Source organism: Vulpes vulpes, chromosome 7, assembly GCF_048418805.1.
Source record: "Vulpes vulpes isolate BD-2025 chromosome 7, VulVul3, whole genome shotgun sequence".
NCBI classification, from domain to species: Eukaryota; Metazoa; Chordata; class Mammalia; order Carnivora; family Canidae; genus Vulpes; species Vulpes vulpes.
This window is the reverse complement of record NC_132786.1, coordinates 94,937,633-94,962,759: the sequence shown is the minus strand read 5'-3', so window position 1 is coordinate 94,962,759 and position 25,127 is coordinate 94,937,633. Positions and strand designations below refer to the sequence as shown.

Here is a 25,127-nt window from a genome sequence, read left to right as displayed (position 1 = left end):
TAATGATGATACAAACATGGGTGTAGTTCTGGGCTCTAAATTCCTGTTCCGTTGACCAATGTGTCTATTTTTGTGCCATTACCATACTATTACTACAGCTTTGTGGTAGATCTTGAAATCTGGGCTTATGATTTTCATTTTAAATAAAGTATTGTTTATTATAAATAATGTATTATTAGGGGCAGCATTAAGTATACTGGATTAGGTTTTGCAGACGTCTATTTTGTATCTTCAGCTTCTCCAACTTCTGTAATAATGCAAGAGATGCCTATGCAGTGATGAAGGTTCTCACTTTAGTGAAGTACAAAGGATTTCCATATCTAATGGTCTCTGTTCCCCCTGCTTTGCCCTATCCAGAAAAATTGCAAGCAACTAATATCTCCTTTTCAGAAACAGTACACAGAATTCATTTACTTTGCTGGTAAAATGCTATATGCCAAGATAATCAGTGCATAAGGACAGCTAATTCCATCTAAATGGAACATGTTGGGAGACCATGTAACAATGACATCTGGCATCCACGTGACGTATTATAAAGTCTTACCCTGGCCTTTGCAATAGTCTATAAGAATAAAATCATCAGACAGCTATTTACAACAATAATTCAAATATTAATAAATGCATATTTAATGATAATTAAGTATTGAATTTTTAAGACAGTTTGTGCTGTGTAACTTGCATAAAATATTTATCAACCTTAATACCAGAAAGGTGAGGAGAGGCTTATCTTAGTGAGATCGTTGATTATATGAAACCCAGAAGAAATAAATGTGAAGGAGCATCAGTCTTATCTCCTAAGACTACTCATTTTGAGAAAAGATTGTGTTAAAGGTGACAATACTTTAACCTTCTAGGTTATAAGACTCTAATAAGTTCATTTCACTTGTAACTATTAGAAGTTTTCTTGTGCACATGCAGAAAGGTGAAGTTGTAGCTGGTAATGTATTGGCTCCGTTCACTGAAGAACTTTGCAATCAGTTCAATGATATCAATTTTATTCCGGTGTCATCTGATGTTCCTAATAGAAAATCAGCTAATACCAAGAATAAGCCAACATCTTCATCCATTTCATGGAATCTGAGCTGTTTCTAATAGCCTATCCTGCCAAATGTGAAACATCTGATACTCCTGTGCCAGTTAAAATTTTTAATAATAAAGATATTATTATTTTGTTTTGTGGTGATATTATGAATACATACTTTAATGGAGTATAGTATAATGATAAAAGCAGTGTTCTTTCTAAATTAAGAAACTGATGGCAGTTGGGACACCTGGGTGCCTCATTCAGTTAAGTGTCCAACTCGTGACTTCAGGCTCAGGTCATGATCTTAGGATCATGAGATGGAGCCCCACATTGGGCTCCATGCTCATGGGGAGTCTGCTTGAGATTCTCTCTCTCTCTTCCTTCTGCTCCTCCCCCCCCTTCATGTGCACTGTCACCCTCTGTAAAAATAATCGATCTTTTTTTAAAAAAAATCTGAAGGTAGAGAAACTTTTTGAAACTGTTTTAAACATATATTTAATAATAGTATTCAAAGAGGTATATTTTTAGAATTGAAAAATTTTTTATATATACTGTTACAATTTATCTAGAAAATTGTTTGTTGTGAAGGTGATATTCAGTACAAAAGAATACATCAATAAGACAATACGTTTTGCTCTAGACATCCCAACAGATTTTATTATTTTTTATTTTTTTAGAGATTTTTATTTATTTTTTCATGAGAGACACACAGAGAGAGGAAGAGACATAGGCAGAGGGATTCAGCCTCTCTGTGGGGAGCCTAATGTGGGACTTGATCCCAGGATCCCGGGATCACAACCTGAGCCAAAGCCAAATGTTCAACCACTGAGCCACCCAGGCTCCTCCCCAAAAAATGATTTTAATTTATTTATTTTTTATTTTTATTTAATTAATTAATTTATTTATTTATTTATTTTTTATTTATTTTTCCAAGAAAAGATTTTAGAAATGAGCCTTTGAAGAAAAATTTTGTAAGCCATCCTGTGTCCTCCATGTATTTAAGTACATGGTAGAGTTTGCTAAACTTGGTTGCATTTTATTTATCACCAGTTAGAAATCTTTAGGCAAATATCAATGAATGAAGTGACAAAACTTCAGCGATTAATGCAATTAGCAAATCTCAGTTATTGAAAACAGAGCTTGCAAATAGGAAGATATTGAAATTTATTCCTATGAAAGTGGGAGAAAATTGAATAAATTAAATTTTAGGAGTTCAAATTGCATATGACATCTAATTTAGAAAACTTACAATTAAGTTCGAGAATATCTTTATTTGTGGGTATTTAAAAAACTATTAATGAAGCTCCTGTTTTTAAATGGATAATTTTACATTATATACTAAAAAGGAGCAAAATAGAGAAAGCCTACAATTTTGCATGCAGCCTATAAACAATAAAAATGATGAAACAATAAGAATAATAAGAAAGAAAAATGGATGAGTTTTGTTTTGTAAATTATATTTCAAGCAGATCAGTCTGAAGAAAAGCAAAAATACAAAGCCTATTCTAATTATTGAACTTAAATATTTACATTTTTCATTAAGAAAAAATTAGAACAAAAAATATCATTCCTTGACCATACCATATTTTTGTGAACTTACTAGATACCTAATAAAGAGAATTTTCACAATTGAAAATGTACAGGGGCGCCTGGGTGGTTCAGTCGGTTACCCTCTGCCTTGTTCTCAGGTCATGAACCCAGAGTCCTGGAATGGAGTACCACTTCAGGCTCCCTCTCAGGAGCCTGCTTCTCCCTCTTCCTCTGCCTGCTGCTCCCCATGCTTGTGCTCTCTCTCTCTCTCTCTCTCTTTCTGTCAAATAAATAAATAAAATCTTGTAAAAAAAATGTACAGACAAGTCAAAAATAATACGAGTTCAAAATAGTAAGACTATATTGGGAAAAAAAATCTTCAGAAAAATACCAGTGACTTGCTAGAAGCAGTTAAGAAACTGATTAATGTGTTTAATATTATCAAGAAAAATTAGTTTGTATTATTCTTAATATTCTATAATCTATATAATCAGTATGGAGTGTTTTTTTTGTTATAAATTTGCTTTCTTTACAGAGTTTTGTTATTTTTGTTTTAAAAGTGTTATCTTTGGAAATAGTTTTGAATATACTATCATATAAGTCTACTAATATAATAAAACAGACTTTTTATTAATATATAAGGGTGTGTGTGTGTGAATGAGAGAGAGGGAGAAAGAAATCACTTCTATTTGGCCAAGCATTTAGATACTCTCCAATAAGCCCTATGTAATGCGTTTAAGTGTCCTAAAGACAGGAAAATAATTTCCTATCTTTCACATTCTTTAATACTACTGTGATATATCCTATGTTGGTGTACTGGAAATGAACTAAACACTCATCTTTTAAATGCTAAACATACAAATTTAGTAAATATAAGAACTAACGTGTTAGTGCCTTAAAAACCCTTACAAAGTGACATAAATTTGATGTAATGTATTGAGATCCTTGTGCTTTTTAACATTGATCACTTCAAGAATCCATTCAATGTGATGAAGACTTATTTTGTAGCTCTTAGATGTGAGAGATTTAGCTATTCATGCGTGAAAAGTTATCTGACAAAAGCCTATGCTGAGTGGCTTGATATTAAATCTCATTTATGGTGTCTGACTAGGGTAGTATTTCTCAATTTGTGGGCTGACAAATTTATCTGCATCACAACACCCTGCTACTTTCAGAACTCTACTTCAGATTTAAGGAATCTGGACCTCCAGAGAGGGGTTCTGACATCTGCATAAATAAATACCTCCCCAGGAGGATTATTTGCACTCTAACATGTAAAAATCCTTGTTCTAAGGGAAAGAAGATCTGTATATCCTCTCTTATTTAACAAGATGGCTAGATGTCTTGTCCCCAGTAGGACTTCTGGTGATCAGAAGCTTCCTTTTGAGCTTGTGATCATCATTGGTCCTTGACTGGTCTGAAATTTTCTTTCCACTCTCTACAAATAAACTATTCTTTTTCTAACTTTGAAATATCAATGTTACATAATGTTTACAGCAAAATACCTGGGACCATATTTAAACTTAAAAATAGCTTTTTCCCCAAGAAATTATTTGATATTTACATGTAGAGATAAAAAGAGGTTGAGGAATCTTTAGAATGAAGGCCTCCAAACCCAATCTGGTTATCTGGTGTACCAGGCTCTTTCTCACAAAAATATGAGCGCTGGGCCAGATCATATCTAGGGTCCTTTGTAACTCTGAGCTTCCGGTGAGCAGCCAATCCAAATTACTTCTGTATTTTATTTTCTTTCTGTATTTATTCATTTATTCATTATTTGAAACAGAGAGAGAGAAAAGAACAAGTGGAAGGGGGAGGGACAGAGAGAGAAGGAGAAGCAGGCTCACTACTGAACAGGAGGTCTGATGCGGGGCTCCATCCCAGGACCTCGAGATCATGACTTGAACTGAAGACAAACATCTTAACTGACTGAGCCACCTAGGCACCCCAAAATTACTTCTGTATTTTATTTTATTATTATTTTTTTAAAGGTAAAGATTGATTTATTTTTTTTTTATTTTTATTTATTTATTTATGACAGTCACACAGAGAGAGAGAGAGAGAGGCAGAGACACAGGCAGAGGGAGAAGCAGGCTCCATGCACCGGGAGCCCGACGTGGGATTCGATCCCGGGTCTCCAGGATCGCGCCCTGGGCCAAAGGCAGGCGCTAAACCGCTGCGCCACCCAGGGATCCCTACTTCTGTATTTTAAAGTAATAAAACTACATTTCTTTTGAAAAGATGATCAAATTTGGACTTGGATTAAGAATGAATTAATAGAGTTTTATTTCAAAGTATGTTCATTGGAATCAAGTCAATGGGGACAACCTTAGAATGAAGTTATAATACCCCAAATAAAATGTCCTTCTTCATCTAAGAATCCTAGAACCATTTATGCACTCTAATTTTTATTTTTCAAACATGATTTTCCTTCTAATCCCTTTATCTTTTCTTGGCTGTATTATTCTATTCCTTCCATTTATTTTCCCTCCCTTATTTCTACTACAATTAAATTAAAAGTTTTATATGAAGAGTGGTCTACTTTACCTTCTGTGTGCTTATGATGACCACATTTTGACTTACTATTTGATAAATTACTTTTTTGGCCTGCTTTTCACTTTTTTGGAGTGAAAAGTCTCAGGGAGTCCCTTAACGGGTATTTCATCTAAAATGAAAAACAAACAACTGTCCGTTGCATATGTAGTACTTGGGAGCCTTAAGTACAGGGAGTACATAGACAACTCAGGAAATTCAGGTCATTTGATCCATGTGAGTGTGGTTAGCTCTGTGGAGCAAAAGGGAAAGAGTCCCAGCACACAAAAGGAAATTGCTTACTGTATCAGGAAAACATTTAGGTTTTAAATTTATTACTAAACATGAATGGTAAACAACATTTATTATAGAACTATTATATTTTTTCATAAATATAACCTATCAGCTTGAAAAATGCAAACAGAAATAGCTTTTTCTGCCCTTACCTCTCTGTACTAGAATATAGGAGAGGCAAAGATGAAATATAAAAGTTAGCTTTATTTGGATTTCTTGATCATTTAAATTCACTGCCACACCTGTGTATCCTCATGGGACCCCAGAGTGGTGTGGAAGACAGGGAATTGAGGTAGATGCTTATAGTAGAGAAGAGGTTGCCTGTTAACATTTTACTGGCTGACAAATTCAGCCCACAGTGATTGCAACGTGAAATTGGGTTTCTTTATGGTTCTCTAATGAAATAGAAACTGAAAATTTTATAAAATGAGATCTTATTTTCAGGTCTTTTATAATAAAAAAAAAGTTTGAAGAAATGTCTAAAATCAGTTGGCATCTTCTCTCTTTTGGAAGATCTTGTAAATTCCATTTGTAAATCCTTTATAGGTCAATTTCCTTGTGGCAGTTTTTAACACTCTGTGGATGTCTCCTCTAATCCTTTGAAGACTTACTGGTAGCTTATTGTCATTTTCCCCAATAGTCCTCTTGTAATTCTTGGCAATTCAATATCCACATAAATGATCTTTCTAGTATCCTGGCATCTCTATTTCTTGGTCTCTTTGCCCAAGTGATTTACATTAGCCTTGTTGTCATTATCAATAACTGTAATTCTGTCGTCTTTTCAACTTTAAACATGTCATTCTCTGATAGCTGCATCTTCTTTTTCCAACTCACTACATGAGTTGTGAGGCATTCCTACCACCTTTCCATTGTCTCTCCCTTCCTCATGCATTTACTTACTTTCTTAGATGGTTGAAGCTCATGATCAATCATTACAATCACTGTTTTGGTCTTATTAATTATAAAGAAGGGATTAAATCCAATTATATGTCTTCTTTCTGTCTGCACTCTTGTCATTGAATATGAATAGAGGAATACACACAACCCTGAATCTAATCTCACTTATCATGATTGCATACCTGAAGTAAGCTCTTAAATCTGTCCAGCAATCATACTATCCTTCCCCAGTCTTATTCATTCTTCCACACTCCACAGTGACCATTTCGTACCCTTCAGACTTTCAACATGTTCTCAGTACTGGTTGATGATGTTGTTCTTTAGTTCTCTGAAAACAAACAAACAAAATATATATATATATAAACCATCAAAGAGAACTTTACTGAAATTAAGACCATCACCCAAACCTATTGCCAGTAATGGGCTGTTCCTGTTCTTAAATAGGGCTAAACTTTGTGCTTGTGTCCAAGTTCCCATCTCCTTCAGTAATTCTCAGTTTCCCTCTGTCTACTGGATTATTTCTGTCAACATACAAAAAAGGTTGCTATACCCCCCAATATTAAAAAGTTTTTATTTCACTCTTTCTTTGCTTCCAGTTGTCCCTATTCATCTCCATTTACTTTCTCTCAAATCCTCCAGAGTTGTCTATAATCATTGTTGTTAATTTTCTTCTTCCCATTTTCCCTTGAACATACTCCAGTTGGGAGTTACCTACCCACTCCATCCCGCCCTCTCACCCCACTGCTCCACTGAAATATATGTTATCAAAGTTAGCACAATGCCCGTGTTGTTAAATCCCATAGCTAGTTCATGGCCCCTATATTACTGACTCTTCAGCAGCATTTGACACCTTTTCCACAATGTCCTCCTGAAAATACTTTTCCCTTCTGTTTATAGGACACCTCACTCACCTAGGTTTTCCCTGTGGTCATGTGCCCCTCTTGCTAGTGTTTTCTCATCTCCACAATCCATAATTCTCTCAGTGTCCAGGATTTAGAACTCAATCCTTGACATTCTAATTGTCTACACTCCCTTTCTAGGTGCCATTATCCAATCTCATAGTACTAGCAAGATCTAAAACATATCTGGAGGCTTAAGCCCACAAACGTCTATCTTTGATTTATAATTTCCCCCCTTACTTACAGACTTGTATCCTATCGACATTGCTTCTTTAATTATAGTAACTGAAAAAAAAATGATACAATGCTTACTGTGTTCCCGACACTCTTCTTAGCATTTTAAATATATTAACTCATTAAATTCTCACAACAACCTTATGAGGTAGATAGTGTTATTTTTAGTTTTCAGCTAGGAAAACTGAATCAGAGAAAGATTAAGTGATTTACGTAAGGCCATACAACCAGTAATGGTCTCAGAAGATACACTGTCATCCCCTATAATGTGCTACACCTTTTCTCAAATTAGATAGTTAAACAGCATCCCTCAAGTGGGGAGACGTCACCCTTGTCAGGAATTTACCTGAGAGAGCCTAACTGGTAGTTAGCCTTAAATATCACCTGAGCATGGAGAAAACTGTATGAAAACTTTTTCCTGATTTTTTTTCCTCCTCTCTGCTTCAACTCTGACTAAGCTCTGACTATTCTATCACAGGAGATGTGATAGAATAAAGAGAACCTGAGACTAAGCCCCCAGTATTCCTTCTAGACACACACATGTACACACACACACACACACACACACACATTCACTGCACACTTCTCACATTCAGCAAGCCAAATTGTGAAGGAGTAGGATGCTAGACAGGAGAAACCCTAATTTTAATGAAGTTCAGAGCTGGTTTTTCAAACACAGTCATTGACACATCAATTTTGAACTAAGAATATTATTATAACTGAGATTACTAAAAGAGTTACCATTTGGAAGAATACTCAGCTAAATTATGGATGCTTTGTAAGATGTTAGTCAAGGGCAAATAAATAGTTGGTAGTAGAGAGAAAAGAGGAGAGGAGCAGAGAAAAATCATAGTGGTTGTTTTCTTTTGTCATCTATGAGACCTGCTTTTTCAGCATTTGGGTCCCATATTCCCCTGCACAAACATGGAATTTTCATTTTTTTATGAAAATTGTTTCAAAATTCCGGGATGCAGTCTATAAACTGCATGTAGTGTACATCACAGACATCCTAATTTTCCTAATTAGGAAAATTTTTCCTAATTTTCCTAGTTTTTCTAATTCCTTAAACAATACCATTTAAACAAAATTATGCGAAGTTTTCTAATACAGAATAACCTGCCTGGGACTTCTGGAAGATGACATGATATGATGATTTGTTTATTTATTTACTTTTAATTTTTTAATCACTTTATACACCACTTCCTATAGCTAGCAGTGTGGGAAAGGTGAATAGGTCTAAAGTTATTTTCTTCTCTGTTTCAGCATTTTTGAAAGGCACAAAAGGAAATAAGACCAATCCAGAAGTTTATGATTTCTCTCCAATTTTTCCTTTTTCCCACATGAGCCTAGCCTGGAAGTGCACAGACACACTAGGGCATTATCCCACTGTGTGGGAGAAACATCTGCAGAGTGCGCCATGGACCACCAGACTTGGAGCAAGAAAGAAGTATGTGGGGGCGGAGGCGGCAGACAATAAAAGAAAAACTAGGCGCTGGTTGGGCCCAAACATTCAGCAGAATCGCCTAACCTTCAGGTTACCTTTAGTGTTATATAAGACGTCTAAAGAGCAATAACATTCATATGAAAAACATTTTTTTAATGGTGGTGAAATAGAATTCATAGCATACCCTTCAAAAAAATTTTTTTTCTGCAAGTCTGGGAAATGTTAGCATTCTGTTTTACACATCACCCTCTAGAGAGCCCAAGCTGGGTGGTTTTCATGTGCTCCTTTCTCCTCTTCCCTTGCAGCCACTTACTAAGGTGGCCATGCAAAAGCCCAGGAGCTATAGGCCTCAGCTCAAACCAGAAGGAAGCACAGTGAAGACAGATGAATTCTGAGTAAGTTTGTTGTAAAACATCAGGGGCAAAAGGGCTCTGGAAATGCAAATGATTATCATTAGAAAGTAATATGTGACTACTGAAGAAACATTTGAAAGAATAATGTGGTTTCGCAAAACAATCCTACAATCTGCATTCAATCAAAACTGACCAAAAATGCTTGCAATGGTTCTTTGTACTGTTGGGAGCCAAATGCTTTCTGGAACTCGTGAAGCAAGTTTTACCAAGTGGCACATTACCAACAGAATATTAGTGAAACAATAACCAGCCTTAGAGTTGACTTTTCCAATAAAAGGGAGACTCTCCAATCGTGATGGCCAAGGTATTGAGAGTGACAAGAATATTGATATACCTGTAAATGCTCACAGATGAGATTTGTGCATGGGCTTTAAGTCTACAGCATGTGTGACTGGACATCTTGCCCACCAAATAGCTTATGCACAAGGAAAATTAAAATTCAGTATGCAGAGTTTTGAAAATCATATGGGGCAGAGCTATACTTAGAAGATTAGACTGGAAGAACACATACCACAGACTGGTGGAACCTGCTTAATTAATTTTGATTTTGAGCCAACTTAATAAATCTCTTTAAGTGCAGTGGTATTGAAATTCTATTAATCTTATTCTCATAGAAAACAAGACATATATTCTTTCTAGATTGTGGTTTTCACTATTCATCCTTAGTTCAGAGCCTAAATGAACACGCTTTTTGGGCTCTAATCCTGAAAAAGAAATCTCTAGCCCTGGCTATGATTAAGTCTCAGACAAATTATCTGCCCTCACCCCTCCTGGTTCACACCTGGCATACACAAGAAGTGCAGTCTCCTTGGGATGCAGACTGGCAGTCAGAGGGCAGAAGCCCTGCTGTCTTTCATAAAAGAAATGCTTATCCTGGGGCCATATATCATATATAGCCAAAGTGCATGGCTTAGGAGATGTCAAGCACATGCAGAAATCCTAGGCTTCATTCATCCACCTACTGAAAACAGAAATATATTCATCAGTAGTTTCTTTTTTTTTTTTTTCAAGAAAATACCATAAGGTTAAGATGAAGTTGAGACCTGTGAGTTTACTGCCAAAAAACAGACAAACTGAAAGACCTAAGATTTTCTAACTTAAATATATCATGCCTTTCCATTTCTATTTATTTTTCTAAGAGAGAGTCTGATAAAATTAGTTAATATCAATACTCAACTAAAAGGGTGCATTGAAGAAGAATAGTAAATATGGTGATGAACTCTTTGAACATGACAAAGTAGGTTGTATTATTAAATGAATATAAAAGAAAAATTTTATGAATTTAAATCTTATAGAAATATTTTTCTTCTACATTCTGGGGAGGTTTTATTTTACTATATAATGACAGTACTACATGTATAAAATACACTCACACAATAAAATAATTTGCTTATAACTCTCAGGATTCCCTTAAATAATCTTTGTTTCCTCCCTTCCTACCTAGTCCCCTTCTTTTTCTTTCTTTTCCTTTCTCCTAAGAGAAATGTCATTTTATTTCTTTAACTATTTGAAAACTAAGATTCAAATGAGCATCCAGGGGATGCCTAGGTGGCTCAGCGATTGAGGTCTGCCTTTGGCTCAAGGTGTGGTTCCACGGTCCCGGGATGGAGTCCCACCTTGGGCTCCCTGCATGGAGTTTGTTTCTTCCTCTGCCTGTGTCTCTGCCTCTCTCTCTCTCTCTCTCTGTCTCTCATGAATAAATAAATAAAAATTCTTAAAAAAAATGAGCATCCAGGTATCAGAAATACAGATTAAGTATAAATAATTGTCAAAATATTCAGATTGGTGGTTATGAGATAAAATTAAAGACTGTTTCCCCAGGAGATATTATATTTAACATTTTTAAAAATTTATTAAAACATGCTGTTTTCTGCCTAATTAAAATGTGCTTAACAATCACATTATAGAAAACTGTACTTGCAAAGGGGGGCAATTATCTAATTTTATGAGTTTAATACACTGAAATTATTAATGTCTCAATGTTGTCTTTGTTGAGCCCCTCAGGGCATTAGAGAGAATTGGTTTCATAGAGTTTTTCTTTGAATACCACTACCCGAGGCTAAATGGCCTAATTCATTCTAACGTGACTGCAATTTGGCTCCCAAACGTAGAGGCGACATGTTATCGATTTCTCGGCTGGTGTATTAACTCACTGAATCTTCAGATTGTCCCTACTGAGTAGTAGTATCTTCATTTTCTGAGGAAAGTGAGCCTTCGAGACAGTAAGCAACTTGCTAAAAGTGGTTAAACAGCAGAATCTGACACCTAAGAGTGTTCTAATCTAAAATTTGGTATATTGCCTCTTCTTTCACTGAACTAAAAGCCAGGAACAAAATCTAGACAAATAAAGGTATCTAAGTGAAGATGGTATTGATAAAGTAGTCAGCTTTTTCAGGAAAAGTGGCTCATCTAAAGCATGAAATAAGCATTTTACAATATTGGAAATTGAAGCATCAGAATATCATGGCAGCTAATAAAGAAAATGAACATTTGCCAACTTCAAACACCTGGTCTGCTATTCTCATTCACCCTGCAGAATGGATGGACACTATGAGACCCATTTACTTGGATCTACCTCCAACTGGGTGAGTTTTGGATATGAAATAATCTATTTTCTCTGAAGTCAGGAAGAAACACAGGAAATATGTAAAGAGGATAGAATACACATCTAAAGGCAGAACCTGCCTCAATTGCTACTATATGTCTTCATGATAAAAAAATGTTAACATATTTAAACTAAAGAAATATATTCTCCAATATGTATTTTTATTGTGGTAAAATATGTATGATATAAATTGCCCATTTTATGCTTTTTTAGTGTGTAGTTCAATAGCATTATATATGTTCACATTGTTGTGTAACTATCACCACCACCCATCTCCAGAACTTTTCACCTTCCAAAACTGAAACTATGTACTCATTAAACACTGACTTTCCATTCCTCCTCTCCCTCCATTTCTTGGGAATTACCATTCTACTTTCTGTTTCTATGATTTTGAGTACTCCAGATATCTCATAGAAGTGGAATCATACTGTATCACCATTTTGATGGGCTTATTTCATTTAGCAGTATGTTTTCAAAATCCATCCATGCTACAGTATTTGTTAGAATCTCCTACTCTTTTAAAGCTGGATATTACACTATATATGTATAGTTATGTATATATAATAATTATAATAATATATATATATTTTTTATCCTTCATCCATTTGGTTTGCTTCCACCTTTTGGCCATTATGAAAATGGTACTATGAAGATAAAAACAATGTATATCTTTATCTATAAGTTTTAACTAAACACCCTCAGAAGTTTTGGACATCCCTGGATCCTACAGTATTCACTTTGACAAACTTTCCAGTTTATTTTCTTAGGAGCCGCATCTACTAAACTAAATGAAGCAAATCAAACAGAACTATTTACATGAAAAAGAATAGATATCCAAATGGTTGTAATTTCATTTTAGAGTGAATATTAAAACTATAGAAAAATTAAAGGAGAATCCCAATTTAAAATTATATAGTGGACCTGTAAGTCTATCTCCCTCCCTCCTAAAATCTAAAAATCTAAAAATAGATTTTTATCTATTACATCAGGAGTAATGGAATAAAGTATGTATCTACAAACAAAGAAGGGAATAGGAATGGAGGGATTAGAAAGTCAATTCATGGATGAATGACTGATAAAATAGTACAACATTGGGCCCAGTGAAGACTATAGATAGTGAGGGGCTCTAGCTAAGGGGGAGGTAGGTTTGTCTCTAAAGAATCTCTACAAATAGAAGTGGAAAGTAGGATGAAATATCAATATTGAAATAATAATTAATTGAAATTTTATGTTGAAGACTTCTCTGCATTTAGCATGAAATGCCAAGAGTGCGGTGATACCATCCCAGAGAAGAAAAAGGAGAATTTTTCTCTAATATACTCTGAATGATTTAGGAGTTAGTACCTAGAACAAAGCCTCTTTCTTTTTAGCATTTAATGGCTCCAAAATATAATACAATGCTCCTTGGTCACCTAAAAGCTAAAAGAGTCAAGAATCTCTACTTATATACAAGGTACATACAGTCATTGTTACTACAGTCTCTTTCTCAGATGAGAAGAGGCACCAAGAAACACCAGATACACGGGGAAAGTCAGCAAAACAAAAAAGAAACAATAACATAAAAACAGAAACAGAAAAAAAGCAATAACAAAGATCTGTAATCAGATATATCACCATGAAGTTCACATGCACATGTAGCAGTATTCTGGTGGAAGAGAGGCCTCTCTATCTATATACCTTCAATGTCTGAGGGAAAAGAAGGTTTAACCTAGAATCCTAAATCAGCCAATGTATCAATGAAGTGGATACACAGAATAAAGGCACTGGCGGCATACCATGCCTCAGAAAAGCTTTCATAGGAAAATTTCTCTCAGAGAATTATTTGATGAAGCATTCTGACAAAACAAGAGATAAACAGAGAAAGAAAATGGTGATCCAGGAAACAGTTTCAGCTCCTCCAAGAAGATAATGAGAGGATTTCCCAGGATAAAGCTAGCAACCACAAAGAGAATGGTACAGGAAAGAGGTTGGGTGAGTAAGGAGGGATGAGGGGAGTGGAATAAAACTGATACTATGATTAAGAACTTGGGAATAATTGAGGATTGAGGGTATAGAAATGAAAATTAACTTTAATTTGTGTCCCAAATGTTTCTTTGGAGAAGCATCAATACTGGACCCATAAAAGGAAGTATCATAATATAGTTAAAAAGTCTGTTTTACTTCTTAGAATGGTTCTTAAAAATGGCGGATGATAGCTGTTGAATGTGCATATCATTAACCTTAAAATTATAAAACTGAGGTTCAGAAGACAAGTAGGAAGGTGGATTGGGATAGAGAAAAGTGGGAAGATTGGTGGAAACTCTAATACCTTCTGTTTTACAGAGAGGGGTCAAGAGATGCTGTTTATGGATAAAAATAGATTTTTAAGAAAGTCTTCTGAAACATAGGAGTAGAGAGATGTAGCAGGGAATAGATGTGAGCCAATTACTTTCTTATCCTAAGAAAGAAGTAGACAATGTTTACATTTTGTGAAACAATAAAAAAAATGTTGTAAAAAAGGATTTAAAGACCAGGTAAACATCAGTTGAACCCAAACCAGAAAACAAAGATTTGCTTTGGAAAGAATAGAACTGTTGGTAGGCTGGGAGAGCACTGTTTATTTTCATTATTTTTTATTATTTTTATTATTATATGATCCTTCTTACAGTTTTTGACTTTGTTTAAAAAAACAATGTGAATATATATTTTTAATTTTATGTAAGTACTTAATTTAAAAGAAAGTAAATACTAGGGTGAAGGGATTTGTGCAAAAAAAAACTACAAACAACACCTTTTCTTCACTTTTTATTAACTCAGATACTACCTTTTTTATGTTTGATCTTTTTTGGTCATGTTTCACATACACAAACCTCATCTCATTAAAAGCAATGCCCTTATGCCCATTAATCTCTAAAATTTTGGAGAGAGCTGATGGATTTCCTAATTGGCAAAAATACTGTAGATCCAACAAAAAAAATGGTTGTAAATCATTGTTTTTTTTCCCTTTGGGAACATTCGATCTGCATCATCTTTTACTGTTTATGAAGCGCTTTATCAATACCTTCACAATAAATCTAATTGATGAGGCAAGTATGTGACATTCCAGTTTCGAGATATTAAAAGACATGTCTAGGTCATATCGTTGATGAGTGACAAGTAATAAGAGCCCACATCTTTTTGACTGAGGCAAAAAAGTCAAGAAAAAGTGCTCAAACCTATGTGTATGAATGTGTATCCTGAAAATCCTATCAGAAAACTGTCATTTCAGTATCACTAAAACTGCTCTCCTACTGTGCTTTCTCTTTTTACAGAACAGGAATAGCAACATGTGCTCTCTACATTCCTACATTGTGAAAAGGGTCCTTTCTGATCATAAGAAGGAAACATTCTTTCATATGTTCGGTTCTCAACCTGAAAAATTTGCACATTTACATACTTATGGGCAAAACTGAATCTGGTACAGATCAGAAACTTGCATATGGTTTGCCTCGTAGTCCATCTGGGTTTCAGTCCTCATCCTCATGCAAAAGAGCAAAGCCTGAAGAAACAAGATGATGGACTTCTTTTTGATGGCTCAACCACAGCAAAAGGACATGTAAACAATAGAATGTATGAGATTTTTTTTTTCATTTCTCTCTTGATCACATAAGTAGCTGTAAGTACTAAAGTAGGCAATTAGACAAAGGCAAATTTAGATTGCTGTAATGTAATAAATGGAAATGCCAGGCATGTCATAAATTGTGTTAACCATTTCTCCCAACACCATTACATGTTAGGACTCCATGCATACTGAAAATATAGGATTAAATACAAACTTCAGAATGAATCTTTCCTATTTTTAACATAATTCCCAATTCCCAATTCTCTCCAAACCCAAATTCTATAGGTTGTTGGTGGATTAATTTGAAAGCTCTGTTAACTAGTATTTCTTCTATATATGATGCTTTATTTAAAGTTCTACAATAATGAAAATGGAGTGGATAAAAAGGACTACTCATTATTATTTTTAAAAAATATAGATTTCAATGATCAAAATGCCACGTGAACAAAGGTAAACGTTTTTGAACATAAAATCATCTTCAAATTAACAGTAGGAAATGGAAACTCAGGATGGAGGTTAGGTCTTATACAGAGAAGAGGCAGAGTAACAGAACCACAAAGAAATAAAGGCACTAGGGACTATTTTGAAAACAGTCAGATGTTTCCTTATTGTTTCATTCCTTTTCAAGCACCATAATCCCCAAAATACTAATCACATGAACTCCTCCCACCCAAAAAATAATAATCATTCCGTGTTTAAAAACTACTGTCCCTTGTTGGACTGCTTAGACCAGCTATAGCAATTCTAATTACATGAAGCTGGAAAGAAGGGGGGAAATTCTTTGTGCTGCAAGACAGTCATATTAAACTACTATCTCTTTTCTTTTTTGATACTGACATCTATTGGAAAACAGGAGAATATGTGTATGTTGTTTTTTGAAATCAAATAAAAACCAATTAAATTTAAGATCTCAATTTAAATTAAAAATTAAGAGTGTATAATAGATTGACATTTTAATTATACCATTCTCTAACTGTCCTAAAACACAATTATATGAGTTTTCGATCACATAGACCTCTTTTAAAGCCAGTAGCTGTTATTGCAAATATAATTATATATACTTTAAAACTCATGCACTCTAGGTAATGTGCTCATGATTCAAAATAACAATTGAACATTAGCTAGTGAAAGAAAAAGAGTCAAGTTTGATTTAAGCTCAAGTGTTCTTCTCAGTTCTCTGAAGATTTTTCTTTCTACCATTATGAATTGATAACATAAAGAAAAGACAGTTATTTGAAATACTTTGATTGATTCAATTCTATCCTTTTAAAAAATATTTGGGGAATAATTTAACTAAGGTTTTCCAAATCTGTTTGGCACTTAGGCAAAAATATACATGACAATAAAGCATGTATGCTAATTGTGTAACTAATACCTAAATCTCTCTTCAAATTAAGTAGATCTACTTACTAAACCTACATGGAGTGTTTCATGTCCAAAGAAACTCTCAGACTTTCATGGAGGTACAGAACACACACCTGTTTGATAAAACAGCCTGTGAAGTGTACATTGAGCTTGGTTACAGACTTTACCAAATATCTCACTATTTTTCTTTGAGCTTTTACCAACATAAGAAAAGCGAGAATATGATGGAGAAAAGTATTTTTCCTAAAATTTAACTTCTAAAATGTCAGTGCTTGTTTATTTTACAAAAATTATAAAATACATAATTGTGATACAAATGCAAGTAATATGTAGAATAAGAAGTGATAATTCCCCCCTTGCCCTCACTTACTATTATTACTCTCCTCCTCCTCTCAGGTAACAAATGTTAACTTTAATAAATTTTAAAATTTTGAAAATGAAGTAAGAATCCCCTAACTGCTACTACTGAGGAACACTTATCCTCAATATTTTATGAACATCATTTCAGACTTCTCACATTTATAAAGTAAGATATGAATAAGAAAGATAAAATGTGAGCATACTCTTCACATTATTTTATATTAGAAATGTATTAAAGTTAACATGAAATTCACAGAATTAAAATAAATTGAAATAAAGCCAAAGGAGTCATTGAACTTTAGATAAATGTTTCTTTACATTAAAAATATTAATTCCTAAAGGTAGATCCCACTAAACATGACAGGAAATATATGGAGATAATATAAAAGAAATATAAATAAAAACATAATTTCCTTATATTACATTTTCAAATTTATAGTGCCTATTGGCTCTTTGCTGTGCAAAATAAAGGGTTCTGTAAACTTAACTCCCAACTCCCTTTTCAATCTTTATTCCATTTTTAGCCTTATTAATTAGTTGTACATAGTTATGTTTCTATAATTGTAAGCACTACAATTTAGAAGTTTTACTCTTATCTATTTTTATTTCATCTAAATATTTTTATTATGTTATATTCACATTTCTTTGCCCACTATATTCATAGTTTACTTTTGAATCTATGGGTGATGATCTATGGGCCAGATATATAGCTTAATTTCAATTTGTGTTACAGGGAATAAATCTTACTCATATTGATATAAGAAATCAATGTGACTTTAAATTTTTTTAGAAACAATTCTATATGAAAGATCAAGAAATGGAACATTTATTCCGTAAAAATAGATGACATTATGGTCTTCCTATAAAATGGCATATGCCATGCTTTTTCTTTGGTTTTATTTGTTTTTTTTGTTTGTTTGTTTTTATAAAAATCTATACAGGCGTATCCTTTCAACAGGCTCCTTTACATATTCTTGCCCTCTCCAGAGTGATATAAAGAACTTTATTCAATAGAATGAAAGTGAAAAAAACAAAATTCAGTAAAAAAATTATAGATACATAGATGAGAGAAGAAAGAAAGAGAGAGAGGGAGGGAGGGACGAGAGGAAGGAAGGGAGGAAGGAAGGAAGGAAGGAAGGAAGGAAGGAAGGAAGGAAGGAAGGAAGATAGCCAAAGAGAAGCTATAAATACATATTTACCTCTTCAGCAGATGCAGTGATACATAATTATTTCAGAATCCCTTCTCTTTGAGATTTGCCTCTCATCTAAGTTATTTATGTCTATCAGTTAGGATGGTAATATGTTTCAGATCTTACATCTTTACCAGATAGTGTTTATATCTGAATCCAAAGGAAAGGAAGACAACAGAAAACCACCCTCTTCCCCAGTATGTCATCTATCTGTTCCTCTCCACCCATTCTGGATTCTGGATAAGCATCATTCTTCTCTCCAGCCTATATGGAGACAGTGAGATGATCATCTGGCTGAGTCCTCAAAGTCCATTTCTACTGGGACTGGGGATTGTGGAGTGCTCCTGGATCTCTCACACTTAACGTTCAAAAAAAGATTGTGTGGCTCAGTCAGTTAAACATCTGCCATAGGCTGGGGTTGTGATCCTGGAATCCCTGCATGCTGAGCAGGGAGCCTGCTTCTCCTTCTACCCATCACCCTGCTCCTGCTCTCTCTCTCTCTCTCTCTCTCAAATAACTAACTGAAAAAAAAAAAAAAGGAGGGCAGCCCAGGCGGCTCAGCGGTTTAGGGCCGCCTTCAGCCCAGGGTGTGATCCTGGAGTCCCGGATCGAGTCCCTCGTCGGGCTCCCTGCATGGAGCCTGCTTCTCCCTCTGCCTGTGTCTCTGCCTTTCTCTCTCTCTCTCTCTTTCTCTCCCCCTCTCTCTCTCTCATAAATAAATAAAATCTTAAAAAAAAAAAAAAAAAGGAGAATGTGTCCAGCCACCATTAGAAGTCCTGCTCTTCACTCCAACTAAGTCAAATGTATGGTTTTCTTTAGGTCTTGATGTTTTAGTCAAAGCACAATCAATGTATCTACCTCATTTTTTCCGAGGCATAAAAATGCCTATTGCAGTCTCACTCCTGGCACTTTCTGTGGGACTAGAAGTAACTAAGTCTTGTCTTCAACCTGGCCTGAGATACTTTGAAAGAAACTTGAATTGGAATTGTTTAACCAACACATTCTTACCCACTGATACTCACTGAAACATACTTGATGTCTGGCATGTATCCACTATGGACAACTCCCTACCTCTGTCAGATTTTAGCAACCCTGTGCTCAAAAGGTAGCCATAAACACTTCCTACCTCCTCATTCCTGAGATATCCTCAGGGTTACAATGAAGACTATAGCTTAATTTAGTATATCTTGGTTACAAACAATTAACTAACAAATTTAATCTGCAACATCTGTGCCTGAAAGCCTGGCTGTGGTGAATAGAACTCTCTGGTATGTCTTTGTGTTGCAACCCAAAAGAAAAACATTCCTCACTGCCTTGTGAGATGTGGTTATAAATTTTAGATTATACCAGGCCTTCAATACTTGTTCCATATGTGGCCTCTAGTGCTTAGACATAGAGATGGTTACTTAGATAACTAGGATACCTCCATCTCTGAGATGGTGCATCTCTTCACTATTTCTGACATTCCTTAAACTCAACTCACAACTGTGACATGACACTGTCCATAAATTTCTCAAGTTTCTTAATAATTATGGCAGAGTTTATCATAGTTAAAAGAAAATTTAAATGTTAATAAGAAATTTATTAAAAATAATTTATGATACACACATGTAGTGGAATACTAGATGGCTAATTAAATAATCATGCAAATCTTTTTATTATTAACATGAAAAGACATAGTAAGTTGCTTAGTGGAAGAAAGTGGTTGTTAAATACATTGAAATAGACAAATCCTCCATGCAGAATAACTACAATAATTTATATAGATACTCTACCCTCAAGGAGGGAACTTAACTCCCCAGAACATAAGTGTAGGCTATGCATAATGACTTCCTTCCAAAGAGTACAATATGGGAAGGGGAAAAAAGTACATACTTCACATTGGCAAACACTACTTAACCAGGTAAACAAGATCAATAACAATAATGTTAAGTCACTCTGATAGTATATACCCTTGATATGATGTGGTGATGTCACTTTGCCTATATGATCTTCCTTCCAAAATCCCCGTCTCACCTTGAGAAAATAAAATTAAAACAAATACAGTGACATTCTACAAAATATCTGACCAGTACTCAAGACCATCAAGATTTTCAAAAACAAGGAAAATCTCAGAAATTATAATAACCAAAAAGCCATAGCAGCTGCACAAAAATGTGATATCCTGGATGGGGTCCTGAAGCAGAAAAAGGACATTAGATAAAAACTTTAAAAAATAGCATGCAATATGGACTTTAGTTAATAATGATGTATCAAGTCTTTTATTCAAATTGAGTTAATTTTTGTGTGTGATATAAGATTGTGGTCCACGTCTTTTGAATGTGGCTGTCCGGTTTACTTAACACTGTTTATATAATGCTGTTCTCCATTCCCCATTGTATATTCTTGGCTACTTTGTCATAAATTAATTGGCCTCTATGTTGAGGATTAATTCTGGGCTTTCTATTTCTGTTCCATTGATCTACATATCATATCACGGTTTCTTAACTGTGATAAATATACCATACTAATGTAACCAAACTTGATACAGGATATATGGAAAGACTGTATACTTTTATGTACAATATAAAGCTATTTAAAATATTTTGAATGTTAAAAAATAATTAAAATAGGGACGCCTGGGTGAGCGCCTGTCTTCAGCCCAGGGCGTGATCCTGGAGTCCTGGGATCAAGTCCCGCATCAGGCTCCCTGCATGGAGCCTGCTTCTCTCTCTGCCTATGTCTCTGCCTCTCTCTCTCTCTCCCATGAAAAAATAAAATCTTTAAAAAATTAAATTAAAATATTGTTCATGGTACATCTTTGTTAATGTAAAATATGTGTACCTATTTGTGTATATATACCTTGCAAGATGTGGGATGACATTATAATATGCTAACTCTGGTTGTCCTTTGATGGTGGGCTTTCTTTTTGTTATCTGCATTTTTTCTATGTTAGTCATTTATTATTGTATAATAGAAAAAATAAACACATGTAAAATCACTCTTCTGTCCCCTTTTTAGTAGCTCATTTTACCTATACACCACAAAAATCTTACACAATACTGTCATGTATCTTCTCACAAAACAAGAGATCTAGAGAGAAGGTGAGTTCTCCTCATATATACAACAGAGCTCTGGAAGCACTGCACTCTTTTGACTCTGTGTCCTCAGCACGCCAGCTTTGTCCTCAGGCTTGCTTCCTTCATGGTCACAAGATAAATGACAGCAATAATTACTTGAAAACATGCTTTCTTGCTCATATGCAGTGGAAGAGTGGAAAGCCATCTCCTCCAACCTTGGAAAAAGATTTGATCAACTCAGATCACTGTGCCCATTGCTAACTGGTAGTATTTGCCACCACATTTTACAAATGCTCACTGTTTTAAGCCTTATTTCCTGAACCAGTCAATCAATGTCAAAGGAGTTGGGAATCATGGCTTAGGTCAAATCAGGACCCACTTACAACTGGGAATGGAGTTAATGTCTCCTGATACATAGGTTGCCTGGAGAGGACAAAACAAAGTCTACTACAAACCTCCAGAAGGAAAGTTTAAGTATGCAAATGAGCCACGTCTGCCTAGGCAATTGACTCCCAATGAATAAATAAAGTAGTAAGAATAGACACCAACTACTCACAGTCTACCTGCATCGACCTTCAGTAGATTAGTTCTCTCCACTTGAGAGAAATAAACTAATGGTATGATCCATCAATCTGGTAAATCTATGTCAGTAAAAAAATAAAATAAAGAGTGCAATGAGAGACCAGTAGTGTAATTCTGACAGATGTCACGGGTCAGAGAAGAAAACATCACAGGTGGACAAAAGGAGCTTCCACCATAACACACTGGGCATACATTGTAACCTAGTCCAGAGGTCAGCCCAGGTGGTAGCCTCCAGGGCATTCCAGCCTCCTGCAATGTTGTTGTATAACCCAGGAGGTAGGAATGGGCCTCAGTGTTTTAAATGGTAAAATTTTAAAATAATAATATTTTGTTAACACATGAAAATTAAATGGAATTCAAATTTCAGTGTCCACAAATAAAATTTCATTGGCCACAGTTACATCCGTTTATTTACATCTTGTCCGTGGCTACTTTTGCACTACATGTTGGAAGAGTTAGGTAGTTGTGACAAAGACCATCTGGCCTGCAGAGCAGAAAACATTTATTATATGGCCCTTTATTGGAAGAGAGCCACCCTCTGACTTGCAGTCAATCAGGAACTTTGCTACCTCGTTAATGGAGATGATCAGCAGTCTCCAGCCAGGTCTGTGCACAACTCCAAGAGGCTCCTCTCCTGATACCAACCATTACGCTTCTGGTTATACTCCTGAAATCACTGACAAGCAGATGGATTTTTCCTGTGGAACAACTCTCCCAGGGCACTCTGAATTAGGTCAGAACAGTATATACATTAGTCCAACTCCAAGGCTGAAAATGATCTTTTTTCCCCCCCATTGTCCAGTCTAAATAATTTCCAACTATGTCATTGCATACAGCCTCTTAAAATTTCTGCAGTGAGAGACAGGCACCCTCTTGCAAAGACTAGAAATTGGCATGTGGGCATGAGTTTATTTTAGGTGCCTTTCTTTCACATCGAACATATTTAAAGGATTTTAATTCTCCTGTTGCCTCTTAGTCATAGGTTTCTAGCACCCCAAAAGTGAATTGAGTGTGGGCTCCATCTAGTGACAGAGCACGCACAATCTCTTGTGAGTATTTTCAGCCCTGTGTCTTAGGAAATGTTTCCACAGCCTCTTGCAATGCAAACACTTAGGCCTAAAAATAGCCTCAAGAAAGATAGTTCTACTTATGTAATTAACCAATGCAGAGTCAAATGAAGACTAGGTGGTGGGTGATACCAAAGTGTGGAGACCAGCCATGGAATCCAAAGTTAACCCTCCATAATTCCCTTCTTGGCTCTGTATGCATATTAACACTTGGGCGGCACTCACTGCTCACTAGGTGATGTCCAAACAATTTTCAGTTCAAGGCCTTGATAATGCTTTGCAACTTAAAAATAGGAAAAATTGATCTAAACATCAATGCATAAAAGGCCTATGGAGGCCCCTTCTGTCTTCTTTCTTTTTTTTTTTTTCCTTTGCTTTTCTTAAATCCTTACTTCTGTTGCATTGCTTATTAAGGCCCTTGGGACCTGCTGGCATATGCTGACCATCTCTTCCCCCTGCAGTAGATAAGCTAGGCAGTGTTTAAAGCTAATGTCATATTGAGTATATGTACTCTGAGGTTGCCAAAGCTAGCTAATGGCCTGTACCTTTACTAAGGCCAGTGCGGTAGGCATTACTTGGTAAACCCCATGCAACCAGAGTCTACAGTGTATGTCTATATCTCACAGGTATATGTTTGCTGAGATAAGTTTGGCCTCTGCACCATGGCTGGCACCTGCTTTGACTCATATTCACTAAATTTGTAGAGACTGCCAGTTGCCTGTGGACAAGATTACCCTATGCTGCAATGAATGATGATGCCTACAGCTTACATTTATTAAGATTTAGAACTATTCCCCCAGGACACAGCACTTAAAGTCAGTTACACTTACATGTCTGCAATATCTTACTCCACTTAACCACTTTTATGGTTCCAAAACCATAGGATTTGGAATAAGTGCCCATTATACAGTTAAAAAGGTACATAGGTTCATGATGCCAAAGCATTGATAATGGATGGCAGATTTAAATTTCCTGCTCTGGTTGGCCTTGGAGAAGCTTCTAATGTGGTTGAAAAGCTCTCAGAAAGTGATCTTAGCCAAGCAATTTAGAGGGACGAACTTTCAGTTTTCAGTCTGTTCTGAGAACCCAGTGAGTGGATGAAATGTGTTATAATTGCTTTTAAAAAGTTCTGTGATTTCTTTCTTCCTTTCTTAGTAGATTGTAATGGCTTAGTAAATACACAGACCTTACCGCACCTGGTCTTCTTTGAATTGTACTGTTCAGAAATGGGCAACTTATAGAAGAAAGTGTAATGTAGTTACACAGTTTCTTTTGTCAGAATTTTCATTTTAGCTCTTTCCTGCAAAGTGTCACTTGCAATATGCCTTCTATTATCAGATACAAAGCTCTTCCGTGATAATTCTTTTGAATAAAACAAATCTGAAGGAAAATATTTATTCCTTAATTTTCAGTCTATAGTATATTTAATAACTAGCTTTATTAACAAAGCAATGTTTTAAGACAATGTTTTACATGAGTTGCTCACCTTCAACGCTGAATATAACCAAAACCGATCAGTATTTCTAAATAGTTTTTTCCAACTCTCCCTGGAATATTCTTTCATATAGTTCAGTGAGGGTGAAGTAACTTTTTTTGTTAGAGTACAATTGACATACAATATCCTTTTAGTTTCAGGCATACATCATAGTGATTCAATATTTTTATACATTGCAAAATGATCCCCACAAGAAGTCTAGTTACCACCTGTCACCCTTATAAATGTAAGAGTCTCTTATAAAAGAGGAACTACTACTTAATTTCCGGAGTTTCCCCTGTGTCTGCTGTTTCTCAAATATAATCAGATCAAGATAATCCTGTGCCCAAGACACATTTTTTTTGGGTGGCCAAGTATGTTTCCCTTTCCAGGAAAATGTCACTCTTTTTCTAGGATGAGGCATGGAAGCTGAGGTAATTAATTCAGTGACTTGTCTCTTATCACATAGTAGCCATAGTAGGGACATAATTGATTCAAGATTAAGTCCTTAGTTTTCCTATTATTTTATTGCTTGGTTTGTGAAGTCACATTGTCTTCCAATACATTTCCTGATACCT

At 35.3% G+C, this 25,127-nt stretch overlaps 1 long non-coding RNA gene across 2 annotated transcripts; it reads left to right on the top strand.

The window, feature by feature from the left end:
* Positions 1-2,653: 2,653 nt before the first annotated feature.
* Positions 2,654-21,348, top strand: LOC140599721 (uncharacterized). 2 transcript variants are annotated; one of them, XR_012002691.1, is made up of 4 exons: positions 2,654-8,857; positions 9,160-9,249; positions 11,804-11,852; positions 15,163-21,348. It is a non-coding gene; the product is annotated as an uncharacterized lncRNA (long non-coding RNA). The 2 variants fall into 2 exon arrangements; XR_012002690.1 differs by having other exon boundaries at positions 2,654-9,249.
* Positions 21,349-25,127: the final 3,779 nt, after the last annotated feature.